The sequence below is a fragment of the Dasypus novemcinctus genome, chromosome 22, assembly GCF_030445035.2.
Source record: "Dasypus novemcinctus isolate mDasNov1 chromosome 22, mDasNov1.1.hap2, whole genome shotgun sequence".
NCBI classification, from domain to species: Eukaryota; Metazoa; Chordata; class Mammalia; order Cingulata; family Dasypodidae; genus Dasypus; species Dasypus novemcinctus.
Genome location: NC_080694.1, coordinates 31,545,959 through 31,565,940, shown reverse-complemented (window position 1 = coordinate 31,565,940; position 19,982 = coordinate 31,545,959). Strand labels below are relative to the sequence as shown.

The following is a 19,982-nucleotide window of genomic DNA, read 5'->3' as shown; positions in this document are numbered from 1 at the left end:
CCTGACTCGGTAGAGGTGTGGAGGGCAGCTGCTTGGCAGCCGAGGTGACGGTGAAAGCAAGCTCCTGAAACACTGCTGTTTGAACGTGCACAGTACTGATCATGAAAATGGATGTGGATGATATTGGTAAGTTATATGCAGTACGCCATTAGGAAAGCAAATACAGTTTAGAAGATTTCTACCTAAATAGTAAAAGGTTATTTTTAAAAATTTTAAAGCAAACCTATCCTATTTGGAATTTCCCCGATGGACCACACCTTGTTACTTATGGCATCTGGCAGATGATCTTTGCTGTAGTGTGCTGTCCCTTTGCAAACGTAATTCTCAAGGCATGTACTCCTGAAAGTTTCTGTCCCACCCCTCCCACCCCCCATGGTTCTGTGGGTCTAAGAACTAGAAATCTTTCCTATTTCCAGCTGGTTAAAGAATTTAACATTTCTAACTAAATAAATACATGACAATACACCACTGCAGTTTTATGATTTAACTATGGAGTTGGCTAAAGCCTTGTACTGTCAGGGCTAATGTGGTACTGCTTTAGTGGAAAGCTAATGAATACAACTAAAAAGATGGTTGTATTATATCGTTATCTGTTATTTGTCTTTGGTAAATATGAATTTTAAAACAGCATACAAATTCCTGAATTTTATCTTAATTTCTTAAATGTTTATCCCATTAAAATAGCATTTGTTTTTAGATCCCCTTTTACCTACCAGAGTCCTGAGAAAGTTGTAAGAGTTATTTCTGTAATTTTATAATAATACAATTTGGTAATGTGAATATTAAGAACAAATCTTCCATTTCTGTACAACAATACTGATTTGACCTTACTTTTCTGAAAGGGATGCTGAAACAGTGTCTGAAATCTACATCATGAGCATAAATGATCTTTGAGCCATGTATTCAGTTTTGCATTAATATGGCTTCCAGGGTGAAGAAGCCACCGTGTATGCCATAGGGCAGGACTCCTTTTCTCTCCGTTTGATATGTTCCAATCACTTTGAGGGATGTATAGAACTGGAAATAAGAGAGAGTTGTATCAGATATCTGGAAATTCAGGGAGTTTCACGTGAAAAGGGGCTAGGAGAGGGGATGCTGACCTGACATTATGTAACAGGGGTCAGAAAACTTTCTGTCAAGGGCCAAATGATATTTTTGGCTTTGCAGGCCATATGGTCTCTGACGCACCTATTCAACTCTGCCCTTGTAGTGCAAAAGCAGGTATGGAGAATATGGAAATGAATGACCTAGAACATAGCTGCATTCCAATAAAACTTATTTACAAAAATGGATGCAGACTGGATTTGTCCTGTGGGCTGTAGTTTGCTGATTTCTGATCTGAAATACATACAACAGAAGCTCACTGAGTAAATAAATGAAGGGATGCCCCAAAGGAAACCTCAATGGATTCCTCAAATTAGAAATTTTACAGAGCACATTCTCTGACCATAGGCTAAAATCCAATAAGAATATCATCAATGAAAAAATAAACAGCTGAATTTCATAACAAAAGTTAACAACACCAGACTGTTTATCACATGGAACACTTTGAAGCTTACTAAGGTTAATATTGGGTTAAAGAAGAAATCAAAACTGCAATTACTAGGTCATTTATAAATTAACAATGAAAGCATTGATATCAAAATCTATGATATGTGACCAGAGCTGTAGGTAGGAAAAATAGTGACTTTAAATGTTGTTATTATTAAACAAGTAAAACTGAAATAAATGAACTAAGTATTCAGTCCAGACAGCTAGAAAAAGAACAGCAAAATAAACTAAAAGGAAGAGAAGTTAATAAATATTGAAGTTGAAAGTGATGAATTAAGTAACTCTCCTTGAAAATAGAAGGTAGAATTGACAGCTTACATCATGGACTGTTTTTTTTAAAGATCAGTGAAACAGAAAACCATTGACAAACCTAACCATGAAAAAGAGGGATATTTAAAAATACTCAAGATAAAGAATGGAAAAGTCAGTAAAATCACAGTTATGGAAGAAACTATGGAATTAAAATTGAAAATTGGAATGAAATATCTTCCATTCTGGAATAAAACACTAAAGTCGACTTAAGATATATAAAATATAATTCCCATGGAGGAAATTCCCCAAGAATCATATCCTGCAAGGCAGTGGAAATTGACGGTCTTACAAGCCAGTTACAGGAAACTTACAAGGAACAGAATAGTCCTGTACTATTTAAACTACTGTAAGATGATATAGATGGAAAACTTCAAATTCTTCTTACAAGGCCAACACAGTGTTCTAGACTAGTGAGTGCTCAATGGTACTTATGAACTGTTGGATGATTCTGTGTACCAATAAAATAAAACAAATACACAAAACCCCAGAGAAGTAAAAAAAATATAATTCTGGATTATTTGTAAATAAAATTAAAGGTGTAGAACTCCTAAATAAAATACAGGAATGTTTCAGTAACTAATAAAATGTGGTCAAGTAATGTTTTTCCTTCCTAGAATATAGAATAACTTAATGGTGAATTTATTATTTCAGTTTGCCATATTAATAGGTGGAAAAGAGTAATTATTATCTTAGATGCTAAAAAGTATCTGATAAAATGATCTGTTCTTAATTTTAAAAGCTCAGAGTAAGAATAGAAAGATTTTCTGTAGTACAATAAAATGTTAATATATAAAGCTAACAGCAAACATCATACATCTCAAACACCCACGAAAGCATGCGTTCTCAGCCGGGCAATAATTGAAACAGTACATAATACAGGTGTACAATACATTTGTGCTATTAAAATTTCATGTGGGTGATTAGGGAAAAAAATCTAAGGCTGGTTAGGGGGGCAGTAATGAACAAAAGGTTGAGGACCACTTCCTAGAGGAATTTACTTTAAAGTTACAAACAAGACACGGATGCTTGCTAATACCACTCTTACTTAACATTGTTTTGGAAGTTACAGTAAATGCAGTAAAAGAATTAAAATAAGTGCCATAAGCATTAAAGAGTGAGAGACAGAATTATTACAGTGTTTGAATGTAATGGATTTTCTAAATAGAAAACATAAAAGATCAGTCAAAAAGTGATTTCAAATGAGAGAGAGGCTCAGTAAGGTAACTGATTTCAAGAGCTTGCTCTGAAACCAGAGGCTCAGTAAATTGGTTTCATGAACCTCCTCTGAACAGAGCCAGAACAATTATTAGCAGTCATGAAAATTGACTTGAGTAAGTGGGAAGATTAAACATTGTAAAGATGTTAAATACTCTGAAATTATCTAAAAATTCAATGTAATTAATACATTTGTTAATTTAATAAATATTGGTTGAGCATCAGTTATATGCCAGATAATGTTCTAAATGCTAGGTTTGTAGCAGTGTGCAGAACAGACAAAAACCCCTTCTTTCCTGGCATTACATTCTAGTGGGTATAGAGAGCCAATAAACAAAAAAAGAGTAAATATAGTATGTCCCCATCACAGTTTTAGGGGACTATTTTTAGAATTTGACAAAATATTTTAAAGTTATCTGTAACAATACCTGTGGGAGAACGGCTAAGAGAACTCATTAGAGAGTAATTGTCCTATCAGATATTTAAATATAATATACAAGTTAAAATATTGCAAGATCTGTGGGATAAAATATAGAGGGTCCAGAAACAGGCCGAGGCAAATAAGGGAATTTTTGTCTCCAATGAAAGTGGCATTTTACATTAGTGGAGAAAACAGTGGGTTGTTTAATGAAATGGTACTGGGTCAGTTAATTATACAGTACTCCAAACAAATTTCAAATGAGCTAAAAAATAGATAAAAGCACTTGGGGACATGACTTTCAAAGCATGGTTATAGAAGCAGAACAGTCTTGACAAAAAGATGTATAATTTCTTAAAGGGAAATAGCACCATAAACAATGTGTGAAAACAAACGACAAATTGGGGAAGATATTTACAGTATATATAATGAACAGAGGGTTACTGTTCTTCCTAGAGACCCTTAAAATCAACCTAGTAAAAATATATAAAGGCTGTAAACATGGAATTGACACTCAGTGCAAGTTGAAACTGTTTATTTTATTTTGCCTCTCAGATTGGCTACAGATTAAACAAATTGCTTATATCTATTGCCAGAAAAGTTGTGAGGGAAGCTACGTCATTTCTGCGTTGCTGGTGTGAAGGTGTGTTAATATAGCTTTTCTTCAGGCCAGTTTGGTAATACATATTAGAATCTTAAATATGCATCCTTTGACTAGCAATTCCTCTTTGAACTTAACTCAAGGAAATTGAAATTGCCAATTGGATACATGGGTGTGTGTGTGTGTGTGTCTGTATATATATATATAAGAGTTTGTTTTCATAATAGCAAAAAATTAGAAATCATCCAAATGTTAATGTGGCATGGTTAAATGAGTAATTGTACTCCTGTCCAATGGGATATTATGTGGCCATTAGCAAGCGGTAGATTTGCATTTATTGATGTGGAAAGGTGCCCACCATGTACTTTTTGTGTAAAGGCCGGGTCGCAAAATGAAGTGCCACGTATGCTACAGTTTTATAAAACACAGATAACTGTTATCTGCATCTGTGTCCTGATTGAAGAAGACAATCTCTGTATACTGCCCACCAAAGAGGACAAAAGTATCAGTTATTCGAGTGATGAACTTGATTGTCTTCATTTTGTTTGGAACAATCAGAATTTTCTGCGCGGGATAGCCTGTTCTTGTTATAATCAGAGTAAAAATGAAACCTTTTCACAAGGGGAGAATGTGGAGGCGAGAAGAGCTTGGGTGTGGAAGCCTGCCCTTGGGCGGAGGTGGTGGGTGGTGGCTCCCAGGGGCCTGCCCCTCCTCCAGGAGCTCTTCCTGTGAGTCCACAGTGCCAAGTCAGAGCCGGCCAGGGTCTTCGTGGTCTGTGTGTGCCAGGACCAGTTGTGCTGTGTCTAGAGGAGGCCCCGGCCACCAGCATGTCCCATAGGGTATGCAGGGGCTCTCCTTCCAGCAGCATCCAGGAAGAGGCTCCTTCAAAAGAAAGCGGCAAGATTTACCTGGAGCTGGCATCTGAGCACTTACCCAGAGCAGGAAGACCTCGGGGGGCACACATCCCTGAAGTTCCAGGCTTCCAACCAGCACAGGCCCTGCCTGCCTCTCAGCGACCAGTGGCCTCCTGTCACCCCACAGCTCCTGCCTGTGGGTGAGGCGCTACCTGCGGATGAGGTGATTCCCACAGAGTCCTGGAAAGGCTTTCTGAAGCCCAGGGTTCCAGCCTCTGACCTCCGTGTTTACCTGGTGGCTCTGAAGGTGCTGGAGTGCATGGAGGAGAGGATGGCAAACAGTGGTGATCCGGTGCTTATCAGAGATATCGAAATGGCCAGATGAGCTTCAGTATGAAAACTGATGTGGTGACCAAGTGGAATGTATGCCAAGAATGCAAGGGTGGTTCAACATAAGAAAATCACTTAGAAAAATAGGAATGGATGGTAACTTCCTCAGTATGAAGTAGACCATATATGAAAAACCCGCGGCTAATAATTTATTCCTGAGGTCAGGAACAAGAGAGGGAGGCCCGCTTTCATACTGCTATTCAGCATTGTACTAGAAGCTCTAGCTGGAGCAGGAAAGGAAGAAGTAAAACTTTTGCCTATTCACAGATTGGGAGTGAGGGAAAGGGGAGTTACTTTGTTAAGGGTGCAGAGTTTTGGTTTGAGGTGATAAAGTTTGGTTGATGGATGTTGGTGATGGTATACAATATTGTGAATGTAATTGATACCAGTGAACTGTACACTTGAAAGTTAAAATGGGCAATTTTGAGTTGTATATATGTTACTACAAAAAAAGTTAAAAAAAAATAACTGACGTAGTCTCTATGAAAAGTCTCTTAAAAATCTTGGAAATCTGTCTCCCCTTGGCATACATTAACACAGACCCCAGATAGGTAATAGGAAGCTTCTGAAGTTTTTTTAGGGACAAAAAATAAATCCCATAATGGCCTTATGAAATATTTTGAGCACTATCCGTCATCAGATTGTTTTGGTTCTTGAAGATGTCTCTCTTTAGTATTTCATTCCTGTCTCTTCAAAATTCAACCAGCCTTTTCTATTTTTCCTCCAAAGTTCTGGCCTTTTTCAATACTGACACAGACCCTGAGTAAATTGGTTTGGAAATCTGCACCCTCAATGGCTTATGTAGGAGGTATATTTTGTTGAACCCTCTTCCTTTGCAAAACTTTCATTAAAAAATTATTAGCCAAATAGGTGGCTAGTTCATCTTTATGTTTATTTGTCAGTTGTTTACATGTATTTAAGATGATGATAAGAAAAAGATTTCCTGCCTCAACTCCTTTTTGGAAAGAGGAGGTTTGTAACAAAATAAATAAAAATAAATTTGAATTCCGAAACAGTTGCATCAGCATCTTGCTATAGAATGCTACTGTGTAAAACAGGAAATTTATTACTTAAAAATAAACATTTTCTGAGCGACTTTTCTTAATTTAGAGAGCTCAATATAATATATGAAAGATATAAGGTATTTAGCATCCGTGTACATTACTTATTCTTTACTTATTCGACTTATTGTTAAACTGCGTTTTACCAAATATATCAGTATATGTTCATGGTTTTAGATTTATCATCTATGAAGTTTGAATTGGTTATTTATTAGATTGATTTTCCATGTGCATCCTCTTCTCATAAGGATTCAGGAAATTACTCAAGTTTATGTGAATCAAGATATTTCTTTTGGGTAATTTCTGGAGAAACCAAGTTTCACCTCCCCGCCCCCCCAAGTTTTCCATTACCCCATTTAGAAAATACTTCTGAATGCTTCATTATTTTGAGAAAAGGAAGGAGGGGTTTTTAATGGGTGAGGGGGGTGAAATTCATTTTCTTTCATATTAAATTTTTTTTAGGTTTTTAATGGCCTCTGCAATAAGACAAGCTGTTAATTTGCCAACCTTTATTTTACAGATTAAGTAAAATCCTATCTTCATTAGTAATGAATAATTTCCTCTGAGTTTTAGTGACAAAACACTTAAACTTGTTCACTTATTTTGTTTGCTGATTTCTAAATTGCGCTCATGGTGTGATGGAAAGAAGACCGCAACAAAGCCCTGGGCCAGTCACTTGCGCCTGCGCGAGGGTCTCTTTCAGCCTCAGTAGCTTCTGGCAGGGCGCTCGGGTGAGGTTATCCAAGATTGAACAGTTGTTTTCCACAGTATGTCAAAAGTAGTAAAATTAATAATGCCTAACCACTTCAGAGTTACACTTTATACTTTATGAAGCTCTTTAGTTATACACTTGTTTGGGGAATATTTTCAAAGGTGTTTGTGATGTGTGATGATAAACAATGCTTTTTTTTTTTTTTGGTGTTTTTAAAATCACCTGCCCTGATCAGCATTTTAGTGGACTTTAAGTGCAAGAAGAAAATGCAAAACAAATGCTTTAACACAGTGGGAAGATCATAAGATCTGCAAATTTCTTTTTCTGTGCCGTAACACAGAAATGACTTATGCTTGTTTCAAGCTGTAGTAAAAGTCTGTCTTTTTATCTATTTTATCCCCTTGTTCCTCCTTCCATCCCTCAGTCAGTCCATCTCCTTGTCCTGCCCTCTCTCTATATATTTAATAAATCAGAGGACGTGAAGAATCTTGTCATTTACTTTGGTCTTGTCTTTGCAATGTGTCTTTTGAAATTGGGAGGGATAATTCATTTTTAGGTAATTGACTAAGTTGCTGAGAGATGTTGTTATTAAAAATCAAGAGATGACTAAAATTCAAATATCTAAATATAATGTCTTAAAAATTCAGATTCTTATGATATAGTAAATGTTTTATAATAAACACAGCTTTAAAAAAGAATAGCAACATGTTCTTATTATAAGGCTTAGCTTAATTATCAGAAGCTGGAGTGTGCCATTTTCTACAGTCCTACATTAGTAATTGCATTAAAAAGCTAGATCCTGTAAGTAAGGCTCATAGAATCAAGGCATAAAGGGGACCTTAGAGATCATCTCATCCAACCACATTATTTATAGATGAGAAAATAAAATAATTCTGTGGAAAACCAAGCCCTCACGTTAAAAAAGTGAAGCATTAAGTTTAGGTTTTTATTTCAGCTACTTCCATTTGTTTCTTTTTGGGGAACACTACTGAGAAACAAGAAAACTCGTATACCTTTTATGTTTCACTCTATCTACAGAAAATAAATTATTGACAAAGTATTTTAAAGTGCTTCCTGATTTCCAGAAATGGGTGTCTCAGTATGGTTTTTAATTGTTTCAATACATACCATCTACCTGAAGCTACACTGGCTTATACATATGACAGACTTGCACTACTTTCTAATTCACTACTAGGAAAAAAAAATAGCTCTTGAGTGTAATGTTTACTCAGTGACTAGATTACCAAGAGTCAAAAGAAAGCAGAAGCATGTCTGTTAGCTCGTTCATTCCTGTAAACGCCTGCCTGGATTATGTTTATCCCCATTCAGGTTCAGGTAATTGAAAAACACTTGGTAAAGTAACCTGGATTTGGAGATCCATTATAATTATGATTCCTTTTTATCAAAGCTTAGAACCTTTGGTAACCAAGGACTTAAGTTTGTACCATGGCTGAGGCTAGGAGCCAGCCGCTAAGAATTGGCGACTCCTCCACACGTACCTCTTTGTATATATGTGAGGTCGCTGTAGGTACCCCAGCCCTGTCACCTTTATTGTGTACCCCTTGTGTCACTTAGCCCTTTTCTTGATATTACTGTTCTGGTGCTAGGGTATTGCCTAGTAAAAAGGACTGATTCTGTATCGGCAGTCATTTTCCTTACATTAAGTAATGGCAGCTGCATTTCTTCTTTTCGATAGAACTCTGCTTTCACAAGATAAAATTAGCTTGTGTGTGTGTTCTTTTTGAACAAGTTTAGACATTTTATTCCTCTGCTCTTTTCTCATTTGTCTTATATTGCTGTGTAATTTGAAGGCTGTAAATTGTGTGTTTGTGTGTGTTTTTAGGAGGGTCTGGGGATTGAACCTGGGACCTCATACATGGGAAGCAGGTGCTCAACCACCGAGCTACACCCACTCCCCTTATGTATATTTTTTAAGATTTTTAATTTTATTCCCCGCCCCGCCTGTGCTCGTCTGCTCTCTGTGTCCATTTGCTGCACATTCTTCTATGTCTGCTTGTCTTCTCTTGTCGTCTTTTCTTTAGGAGGCCCTGGGAAGCCATCCTGGGACCTCCAATGTGGGGGGAGAGACATTCAATCGCTTAAGCCATCTCAGCTCCCTGGTCTGCTGCATCTGCCATGGTCTCTCCTCTGCATCTCCCTTTGTTGCATCATCTTGCTGCACCAGCTTTCAGCAGCATGGGCCAGCTTCACTGGGAGGCCCCAGGATTTGAACCTGGGGCCTCCCGTATGATAGATGGGAACCCCATCGCTTGAGCCACATCTGCTTCCCTGTATATTGTTTTAATTAAACAAATGAGGTTTGTGACAGGCAAAGTTAGACTTTTACTAACTTCTTTTAGGCTTCTGCATAAGAAAGACCTTATGACAAATTTTCAATGACTTGTCTTATTGTATTTGAAAAAATCTTTGCCAGAAAAACCTGTAGATGCTTAATGACAACTATGGATAAGAGCTTTCCTTGAAGTCTGGCATGGATTGTGAAACTGAAAATGCTCAGGAACAGAATTCTGTTTGCTTTATAGTTGATAAGAAATATTTAATTTACTTGTAAATTTAAATATAAGAGTATTAGCAATAATGCAGTGTGTTTTTAATGGGAGGGGAAGGTAGGGTTGAGAAGCATTCTTCCTATACTTCATTTCACAAATAATTATTGAATGCATTCTGTATGGCAGGCACAGTTCTGTGTAGTGTGTGTATTATTATAGTGTGAAAAGCAGATTTCTTAGATTTCCAAATGAAATAGCTTAATGGCCTTCCTAAGATATGGTTTGTCCTTTTTTGGGTATGTATAGATGATGCTCCATAAATTTTTTCATATGAATCAAAATAATGAATACTGCATTTTCAGATGGTGTCCGATAAAGTGGATCAGACATTTTGGTTCATGATTGTCCATAGAGGCCCAGACATTACTTACCATTGCCAGACATTACTTTGTTTTACTTGGACAAGCATTGAAGGTAACATAATAAAGATGATGGCCCTTTGCAAAATAGATTTAGAATATTGAGAATAAATTGGAAATGCCCCGATTTTGTTTTGTTTTGCCTTTTTGAGACCGGGATATTCTAGTTTCACTTCTCGTTCACACCAGGATGAACCAGAACCCAGTCATATAAGAGACTACCGAAGTTCTTAGAATAAGGCTGTCAGATGCCCCAGTGACCTCATAAGACGTAGCATGGTACAAAGGAAAGAGCGATATTAGCTTCCTGTGAGTCAGAAAACCAGGGATCTGACCTAACAACTAATTAGGTGTGTGACCTTGAGAACCTGGTCTCTGGGATGCAGTTTTTTCAGAGGAGGGTCTAGACAGTAATCTGATTAAGTCTCTTTTGGTTCTGATTCTGTGAAATGTTGGTATGCCACTTAGTGGTAATCAAAACCACCATTTTCAGGGATAGCTGGACAGTCTGATGTTTTTGTTAATTATATTTTAAAAGACATTTATGTCAATGGTAACTTCTTATTAAGTTTTCATCCTACTCATTTTCTGGAAAGAAGCATAACAGAATATTTCTACTTAAAAAATCCCATTCTTCATGTGAACTAGACCAGATTCTGAAAGTAAGTAGGTGAAGCCACAAGTTTCAATTTGTGTTGTAAAACTGAGGATGAGGTTTAAAAGTATCACAAAGATAGTTAAATCATCACTAAGTTGTGGCATATTTTTCTATGCCAATTGGATGAAGTATTTTCTGTTTGTCAGTGATTGGTTTGTAGACGTTATTCAGTGAGGCAGGTTAGTTTTCCAACCTTTCCTTAATATTTGTTTACCCCGTGGTGGTATGCTATCATCGGGGCAGTGTGATTTCTGATGTCTAAGCAGTTGTTGGAACTTTGTGCTGAAATAGATCTAGGCCGTCCCCAGAGTTTTTATTAATCTGTGTTACTTACTAAATCTCAGGTTTAGCAATTTATGATTGTTTTCAAGCACATTCTCCAAGCAAGTTTCCCTTCCACATTGAGAACCATGTTTAAAGAAATGACAGTATGTCCCAGTAAACAAATGCTTATTTCCAAAACTTCTATAACTTTATGTAAACTTAAGTCTTAAATTAACTAGGATTTCTGTTATTTAATATCAGTTCATTTTTATCTTGTTCTATTCATTGCTTATTTGTGTATTTTGCTAATGTCATTTGTGAAAATAATAAATGTTTATCTTTTGATTTTAACCAAGTGGGCCTCCTTATGTGTCACTTAGCAGGAGAATGTTAATGTGACATATCTGTGCTTTATTTTAAAATATTACCAAGGAGTTCTTTTTATTTTGATATAACTTTAAACTTTCAGAAAACTTCAGAATAGTAAAAGTAACTCCTATAAAGACTCTAACAGAATTCACCAGTTGTTTACTTTTGCCCCATTTGCTTTATCATTGAGTTGATCTATCTGTATATTTTTTTCTGAATCTTCAAAATAAGATCCAAACATCATGCACCTTTACTCTTAAATACTTGAGTATGTGGTTAACAACAAAGGCATTCTCATATATAATCACATTAAGTTATCAAAATCAGGAAACTTAACATTGGTACAATACTGTTTCTTTCACAGTTCAAATTCAAATGCAACAAGTATTCCAGTTTTGTACTTTATAGAAATTTTTTTCCTGTTTGGAATCCATTCAGGATTGCACATTGCTTTCATTTGCCATGTGCCTTTAATGCCCTTTAATCTACAACAGTTCTTCAGTCTTTCTTTGGTTTTTTTTGACTTTGACATTTTCAAAGAGTGCAGGTCAATTATTTTGTAGAATGTCAGTTTAGGTGTGTCTGATGATTCTTCTTGATTAGATTTGGGTTGTGCATTTTCGGCAGGAATATCACAGAAGTACTTTAAGAGCCTTCTCAGTGTATAATGTCAAGAGACATATGACATCTGTCTCAATATTGGTGCTTTTAATTTGGATCACTTGATTTAGGTGATGTCTGTCAGGTCTTTCCTCTGGAATATTACTATTTCTTTCTTTGTGATTAATCAGTCTGTAGGGGAGATACTTTGAGCCTATGTTAGAAATATTGTAATTATTATTAATCAAACTTTCCCTCACTAGTTTTAGCATTCATTGATAATTTGCTAATTGCATCATTACTTGTGTATTTATTAGTTGACATTCTATAGCAGGGCTTTGTTTTCTCCTCCCTTTATTTGTTCAGTGATTCTATGTTATTAGAGTGGACTTGTGTATTCTTATTTTATAAAATAAATTTAAAAATCCATAGCTGTCATTATTTATCTTGATGTTCAATATATCAGATTTGGGCATGGGAGCCCCTTTAGTCTGTATCCTGTATCCGTTCTTCATGCCCCCATCATTTTTTGGGTACTTCTTATTTGGCACAGCAAAATGTTTCAGACTCTTTTTTTTTTTTAAAAGATTTATTTATTTATTTATTTTTCTCCCCTTCCCCCCACCCCAGTTGTCTGTTCTCTGTGTCTATTTGCTGCGTCGTCTTTGTCCGCTTCTGTTGTTGTCAGCAGCATGGGAATCTGTGTTTCTTTTTGTTGCGTCATCTTGTTATGTCAGCTCTCCGTGTGTGTGGCATCATTCCTGGGCAGGCTGCACTTTCTTTGGAACTGGGTGGCTCTCCTTACGGGGCGCACTCCTTGCGCATGGGGCTCCCCTACGTGGGGGGCACCCCTGCGTTGCAGGGCACTCCTTGCACGCATCAGCGCTGCGCATGGGCCAGCTGCACATGGATCAAGAAGCCCGGGGTTTGAACCGCGGACCTCCCATGTGGTAGACAGACGCCCTAACCACTGGGTCAAGTCCGCTGCCCAGACTCATTTTATACTTTCCCTTCCTCAACCTTGGAATCAGCTATTTCTCCAAGGATGCTATTTCCTTTTATTGGGGAATGATATTTAGAAGCTGGATAGCCTTATTGCTGCTTTTATATCAACATTTGTCTATTGCCTATTAAAAATTGTAAGTTCATGTATCTTTTGTGGTGTTTCTTCAAATCTTTTGCTCAATTTTTTAAAAATTGAGTTACTTGTCTTCTGGTTGAGTTGTAAAAGTTCTTTTTTCTTTATATAAACTCCTTTGTCGTGTGTGTGTGTGTGTATGTATGTGTGTGTGTATATATGTGTGTGTGTATATGTGTGTATATATGTGTGTGTGTGTATATATAGTGAATATTTACTGCCAGTTCAGTCTCTGTTTGTCAACTTATTTTCTTAATGTTGTATTTTGAGTAGTAGAAGATTTTAATTTTGATGAAGTCTAAGTTTATCAGTTTTTTCAATAAATGATTATTGTTTTGAAAAAACTCCTTTCCTACACCCATATAATGAAGATATGCTCAGGTACCATTTTCTTTATAATTTATAACTGTGGTCTATCTTGAATTCACTTTTCTAACTGGTGTATATTCAGTTGTTTTGACATCATTTGATAAAACTGTTTTTCTTTTTCATTGAATTGCTTTGGTGCCTTTGCCAACTGATCATGTAAGTATGGGTCCATTTCTGGGCTTTATTCCATTGATCCATTATTATCCTTATGCCAACAGCACACTGTCTTGATTATTGTAGATGTGTAATAAATTTTGTATTTGAAGTATTACAACTTTTCTCCCTCCTAAGTTTGTTTTGACTGTTTTAGATCTTTTTCATATCTGTAGGAATATTAGAATCAACTTGTCAAGTACTATATACAAACTTGTATGAATTTATGGATCAATTTGGGGAGAATTGATATTCTAACAATATTGAGTTTTTTGATCCATGGACATGGTTGAGAGCTCTACTTAGTTAGGTCTTCTTTATCTTCCCTCTGCAATATTTTATAGTTATTAGTATAGAAGTCTTTTCCATTTCTCTTATTTAAATCTATTTTTAAGTAGTTTGGGATTTTTTACATGGCATTTTAATTTTTTTTAAAAGACTTTATTTATTTCTCTCCCCTTCCCCTTCCCCTTCTCCCCCAGTTGTCTGCTCTCTGTGTCCATTCACTGTGTGTTCTTCTGTGTCCACTTCTATACTTGTCAGCAGCACCGGGAATCTGTGTCTCTTTTTGTTGTGTCAGCTTGCTGTGTTAGCTCTCTGTGTGTGCGGCACCACTCCTGGGCAGGCTGGATTTCCTTTCGCATGGGGCGGCTCTCCTTATGGGGTGCACTCCTTGTGTGTGGGGCTCCCCTACGCGGGGGACACCCCTGCATGGCACGGCACTCCTTGCGTGCATCAGCCCTGTGCGTGGGCCAGCTCACCACATGGTCAGGAGGCCTGGGGTTTGAATCCTGGACCTCCCATGTGGTAGGTGGATGCTCCATCTGTTGAGCCAAGTCACTTCCCTACATGGGATTTTTATTTATTTATTTATTTATTTTTAAAAGATTTATTTATTTATTTCTCTCCCCTCCCCCCCCCACCCCGGTTGTCTGTTCTCTGTGTCTATTTGCTGCATCTTCTTTGTCCCCTTCTGTTGTTGTCAGCGGCACAGGAATCTGTGTCTCTTTTTGTTGCATCATCTTGTTGTGTCAGCTCTCCCTGTGGGCGGCGCCATTCTTAGGCAGACTGCACTCTCTTTCGCACTGGCGTGGCTCTTCTTACGGGGTGCACTCCTTGCGCGTGGGGCTCCCCTACGTGGGGGACACCCCTGTGTGGCACGGCCCTCCTTGCGCGCATCAGCACTGCGCATGGGCCAGCTCCACACGGGTCAAGGAGGCCCGAGGCTTGAACCGTGGACCTCCCATGTTGTAGACAGACGCCCTAACCACTGGGCCAAGTCCGCCGCCCTGCATGGGATTTTTAAAAGAGAATTTTTGAAATTCTGCATACCAATTATTTCCTTCTAGAACATATAAAAATTAACTGATTTTTATATATTGACCATAAATACTAGACTTTGCTAAATTCAGTTATTAGTGCCATTAGTTGCGTAGTAGATTCCCTAGGATTTTCTACATAAACAGCCATATTGTCTACAGATAGAAAAATGTTGACTCCTTCCTTTGTGATCTTTATACCTTTTTTTTCCTCTTCTCATTTTTAAAATATTTGATTGAAGTATATCATTCATACATGAAAATACATAAGCAGTAAGTGTATTGTAAAACTTGTGAACTTACAAAACAAACACGCATAACATCATACAGGGATCCTATACATCAATGTACCACCAACACTTTGCATTGTTGTGAAACATTTGTTACAAGTTATGAAAGAATATCATCAAAATATTATCACTAACTATAGTCTGTATCTTACATTTGGTGTATTTCCCCCCCAACCCATCCTATTACTACTTTTTAAAACATAATTTTATTACAGAAGTGTGAACTTACGAAACAATCATGCTCATGTGTAGAATTCCCATACAATACCCCTTCACCAATGCACCACACCATGGTGGAACAGTTGTTACAGATTATGAGATAATATCATCAAACTATCACTACCAGCCATGGTCCATAGCATACATTTGGCACACTTTTACCATACTTGCCCATTATCAACACAGTACAGCTTTGGCATAGATGCATGAATATTACATTATTGCTATTAACCATTGTCCATAGGTCACACCAGTTGTATTTTTCCCATGCTTCTCCACATTCTTACCACTCTGCAGTAGTGATGTACATCCACTCTAGCTCACAGAAGGACGCTCTTGCATCTGTACCATCAACCACAATTCTCTGGGTTCACTTTGCTGTTCATTCTCTAGATTATTCTCAAGCTTTCTTTCATTTAACATTTACCTCCATAAACTACCCTTTCCAGCCACATTCCCATTTATAAAGCAGCTGCTATTCACTATAATGTGTTACCATAAACTCCATCCATTCTGTATGTTTATAGTAAAGTTAATTAAAACTTCTGTATACAGTAAGCATCAGTAGTCCTTCTTAGCCCTCTTCCTATCTCCAAATAACCTGTACTCTAGGTTCTAACTCCATGTGTTTATTCTTCATATTTAGTTAACATTTATGAGACCATGCAATATTTGTCCTTTTGTGTCTGGCTTACCTTACTTAGCATAATGTCTTCAAGATTCATCCATGTTATCATATATGACCCAATTTCATTTCTTCTTGCCACAGCATAGTGTTCCATTGTATGTATACACCACATTTCACTTATCTGTTTATTGGTTGATGGATACTTTGGGTTGTTTTCATCTTTTGGCAACCCTGAATAGCGCCACAGTGAACATCAGTGTGCAGATGTCTGTTTGTGTCACAGTTTTCAGTTCTTCTGGATATATTCCTAGTAGAGGAATTGCTGGATCATACAGCAGTTCTATATTTAGCTTCCTGAGGCACCGCCCAACTGTATTCCACAGAGGCTACACCATTCCACAATTCCACCAGCAGTGAAGGAGTGTTCTATTTCTCCACCTTCTCTCCAGCACTTGTTTTCTGTTTTTTTGATAATGGCCATTCTTTGTGGTGTAAGATCATATCTCATTGTCGCTTTGATTTGCATTTCTCTAATAGCAAGCGATATGGAACATTTTTTCATGTGCTTTTTGGCCACTTGTATTTCTTCTTTGGAGAAATATCTGTTTAAGTCTTTTGCTCATTTTTAAATTGGATTGCTAGCTCTTTTATTGTTGAGTTGTATGATCTCTTTATATAGAATGGAAATCAAACCCTTATCAGATACGTGGTTTCCAAATATTTTGTCCCATTGAGTGAGCTGCCTTTTCACCTTCTTGATGGAAGTCCTTTGAATCACCAAAGGGTTTAAGTTTGAGGAGGTCCCATTTATCCATGTATTCATTCATGGCTCCTGCTTTCAGTGTAAGATTTAAGAATCCACTACCTACTACCAGGTCTTGAAGATGTTTTCTTACATTTCTTCTAGGAGCTTTGTGGTTCTTGCTTTTATATTTAGATCTCGGATCCATTTTGAGTTATTTTTTGTATAAGTTGTGAGATAGGGGTCCTCTTTCTTTCTTTTGGCTATGGCTATCCAGTTCTCCTAGCACCATTTTGCCCCAACTGGGTGGGTCTGACAGGCTTGTCAAAAATCACTTGACCATAGATGGGAGGTTCTGTTTCTGAACCATCAATTTGGTTTCATTGGTCTATGTGTCTATCTTTATCCAATACCATGCTGTTTATACCGGTGTAGCTAGGTAATATGTCATGAAGTCTGGAAGTGAGAGTCCTCCAATTTGGCTTTTCCTTTTTAAGATGTTTTTTGGCTATTCAGGGCCCCTTACCCTTCCAAATATATTTGATAATTGTGTTTTCTATTTGTATAAAAAATGCTGACAGAATTTTTATTGGGATTGCATTGAATCTGTGTATCAATTTGGGTAGAATTGATGTCTTAATGATATTTAGTCTTTCAGTTCATGAGCATGGGATGTTCTTCCAATTATTTAGGTCTTTTAAAAAAATGTTTTAACAATACATTATAGTTTTCTGAACACAGTGCCTTACATCTCTGGTTAACTTTATTCCTAAATATTTGCTTCTTTTATTACTATTGTAAATGGAATTTTTTTCCTGACTTCCTCCTCAGATTGTGCATTACTAGTGTCTTTTTTTTAATTATCTTTTTTTTAAGATACATAAATCACACAAAGTGTTATAATAAAAAATATATACCTCACTCCCCACAGCCCCCACTCCTCCCACATCGACAACCTCTTTCATTAGTGTGATACATTCATTGCATTTGATGAGTACACAGCATGGATTATAGTTTATGTTGTAATTTACACTCTTAGTCTTTTCAATGGGTTGTGGCAGGATATATAATATCCTGCATCTGTCACTGCAGTATCATTGAGGACAACTCCAAGTCCTGAAAATGCCCCCATATCACACCTCTTTTCCCTCTTCCTGCCTTCAGCAACTCCCGCAGCCACTGTTTCCACATCAATGATATAGTTTCTTCTATTGCTAGACTCACATAATTCTATAGTAGAATGCCAGTAAGTCCACTCTAATCCATATTTTATTCCTCTATCCTGAGGACACTGGGATGGCGATGTCCACTCCACCTCCAAATTGGGAGGGGGCTTAGATCCCACATGGTTGATGGATGGAATTCTCCTGCTTGCAGCTGTAGATTTTCTTGGTTCTCTGGTGTGGTGGTTGACCATCCTACCTCCCTTTAACTGACCTGGGTAAATCCAACTAACTGGAGAGTAGGTGTTGCAACTCTTCTGAGGTTCAGGGCCCAACTGGCACATAGAACAGAGATTCAAGTCTCCTGAGCATCCACCAACCCCAGTGCCAACCATAGGTTCAGTGAAAGTGACTGAAGAGGCATGTGTAGAGAGGTCACATCTGAGTCCAACTCCATCACACTCAGGAGTACAAATTCCAAAGTAGGGCCCATTGGCAAGGCACCAAACTCCAGAGCCATCTGTCATTACCATAGGACCTGGGTGTCTCCGTAGCCCTCAGGAGCACCACTACCTGGAGTTGTATCTACTTTGGCTGTCTCTGAGATCCTGCTGAGCTGTGCTTAAGCGCAACCCCTCTGATAATCTCCAACTCATTTTGAAATCTCTTAGCCATATAAACTCATTTGTCTTTACCATTGCCTCCTTTTATTCATGGTCTTTTTCTAGGTGCATCACCAGTTGGTGCTTGTTAGTAATCCTTTGGCACGAGGGAGGCTCATCTCTGGGAGTCATGTCCTGTGCTGGGGGGAACTAGTGTCTTTTAAAGTCTATATAATGTAATGTAACTATAGCTATTCCAGCTTTTTAAAAATTTTATTACTGCATGTGTGTGAAATATCTTTTTCTAGCCTTACACTTTCAGTCTATTCGTATTCTTGGGTCTAAAGTGAGTCTCTTGCAGATAGCATATAGATGGCTCACATTTTCTCATTTATTCTGCCAGTCTGTTTCTTTTGATTAGAGAGTTTAATCCATTAATATTGAATGTTATTGCTGTAAAGACAGTTCTTATTTCACCCAGTTTGGCTTTTGGGTTTTATCTGTCATATTTTATTCTCATCACTCTTCTGACTTTTAGTTATTGTTACTGATATAATCTTAATTTCTAGACTCCTTTCCAAGCCTCTCTCTCCCTCTCCTGTCTTTTCTTTTCAGACTGCATCATACCCTTTAGTATTTCCTGCAAGGCTGGTCTCTTTGTAATAAAATCTCTCAGTTTTTTAAATTTTATCTATCTATCTATCTGTCTGTCGGTCTGTCTATCTATCTATCTATCTATCTATCTATCTATCTATCTATCTATCTATCTATCTATCTATCTATCTATTCTCTCCCCTTCCCCGCCCTCCCCACCCCAGTTGTCTGCTCTCTGTGTTCATTTGCTGTCTGTTCTTCTGCGTTTGCTTGTATTCTTGTCAGCGGCACTCAGAATCTGTGTTGAGTTTTTTGTTGTGTCATCTTGCTGCATCAGCTCTCTGTGTGTGCGGCAGCATTCCTGGGCAGGCTGTACTTTTTTTGCGCTGGGCGGCTCTCCTTCCGGGATGCACTCCTAGCATGTGGGGTTCCCCTAAATGGGGGACACCCCTGTGTGGCATGGCACTCCTTGCGCACATCAGCACTGTGCATGGGTCATCTCATCACATGGGCCAGGAGGCCCTAGGTTTAAACCTTGAACCTCCCATGTAGTAGGTGGAAGCCCTATCCGTTGGGCCAACTCAGTTTCTTCTCATTTTCTTTTTATCTGTGAATATTCTAAACTCACCCTCATTTTTGAAAGACAGTCTTGCTGATATAAGATTTTTGGCTAGCAGTTTTTCTCTTGCAGTATCTTAAATATATCATACGTACTGCCTTCTTGCTTCCATGGTTTCTGATGACAAATCAGCAGTTAATCATACTGAGTATCCCTTATGTGTTATGCTTTGCTTTTCTCTTGCTGCTCTCAGAATTCTTTCTTTGTCTTTG

At 37.6% G+C, this 19,982-nt stretch overlaps 1 protein-coding gene across 3 annotated transcripts in view; it reads left to right on the top strand.

The window, feature by feature from the left end:
• The window catches only part of EXOC2 (exocyst complex component 2), a 228,893-nt gene that overhangs the window by 17,627 nt on the left and 191,284 nt on the right, over window positions 1-19,982 (top strand). The window contains exon 1 of one of the 3 annotated variants that reach the window (XM_058285163.2): window positions 10,080-10,098. The exons of the other annotated variants lie outside the window; for them this stretch is intronic. The gene's annotated coding sequence lies outside the window, so the exon portion shown is untranslated. Of the gene's footprint in view, window positions 1-10,079; window positions 10,099-19,982 lie in introns of those variants that run through there. 3 annotated transcript variants of the gene reach the window in all.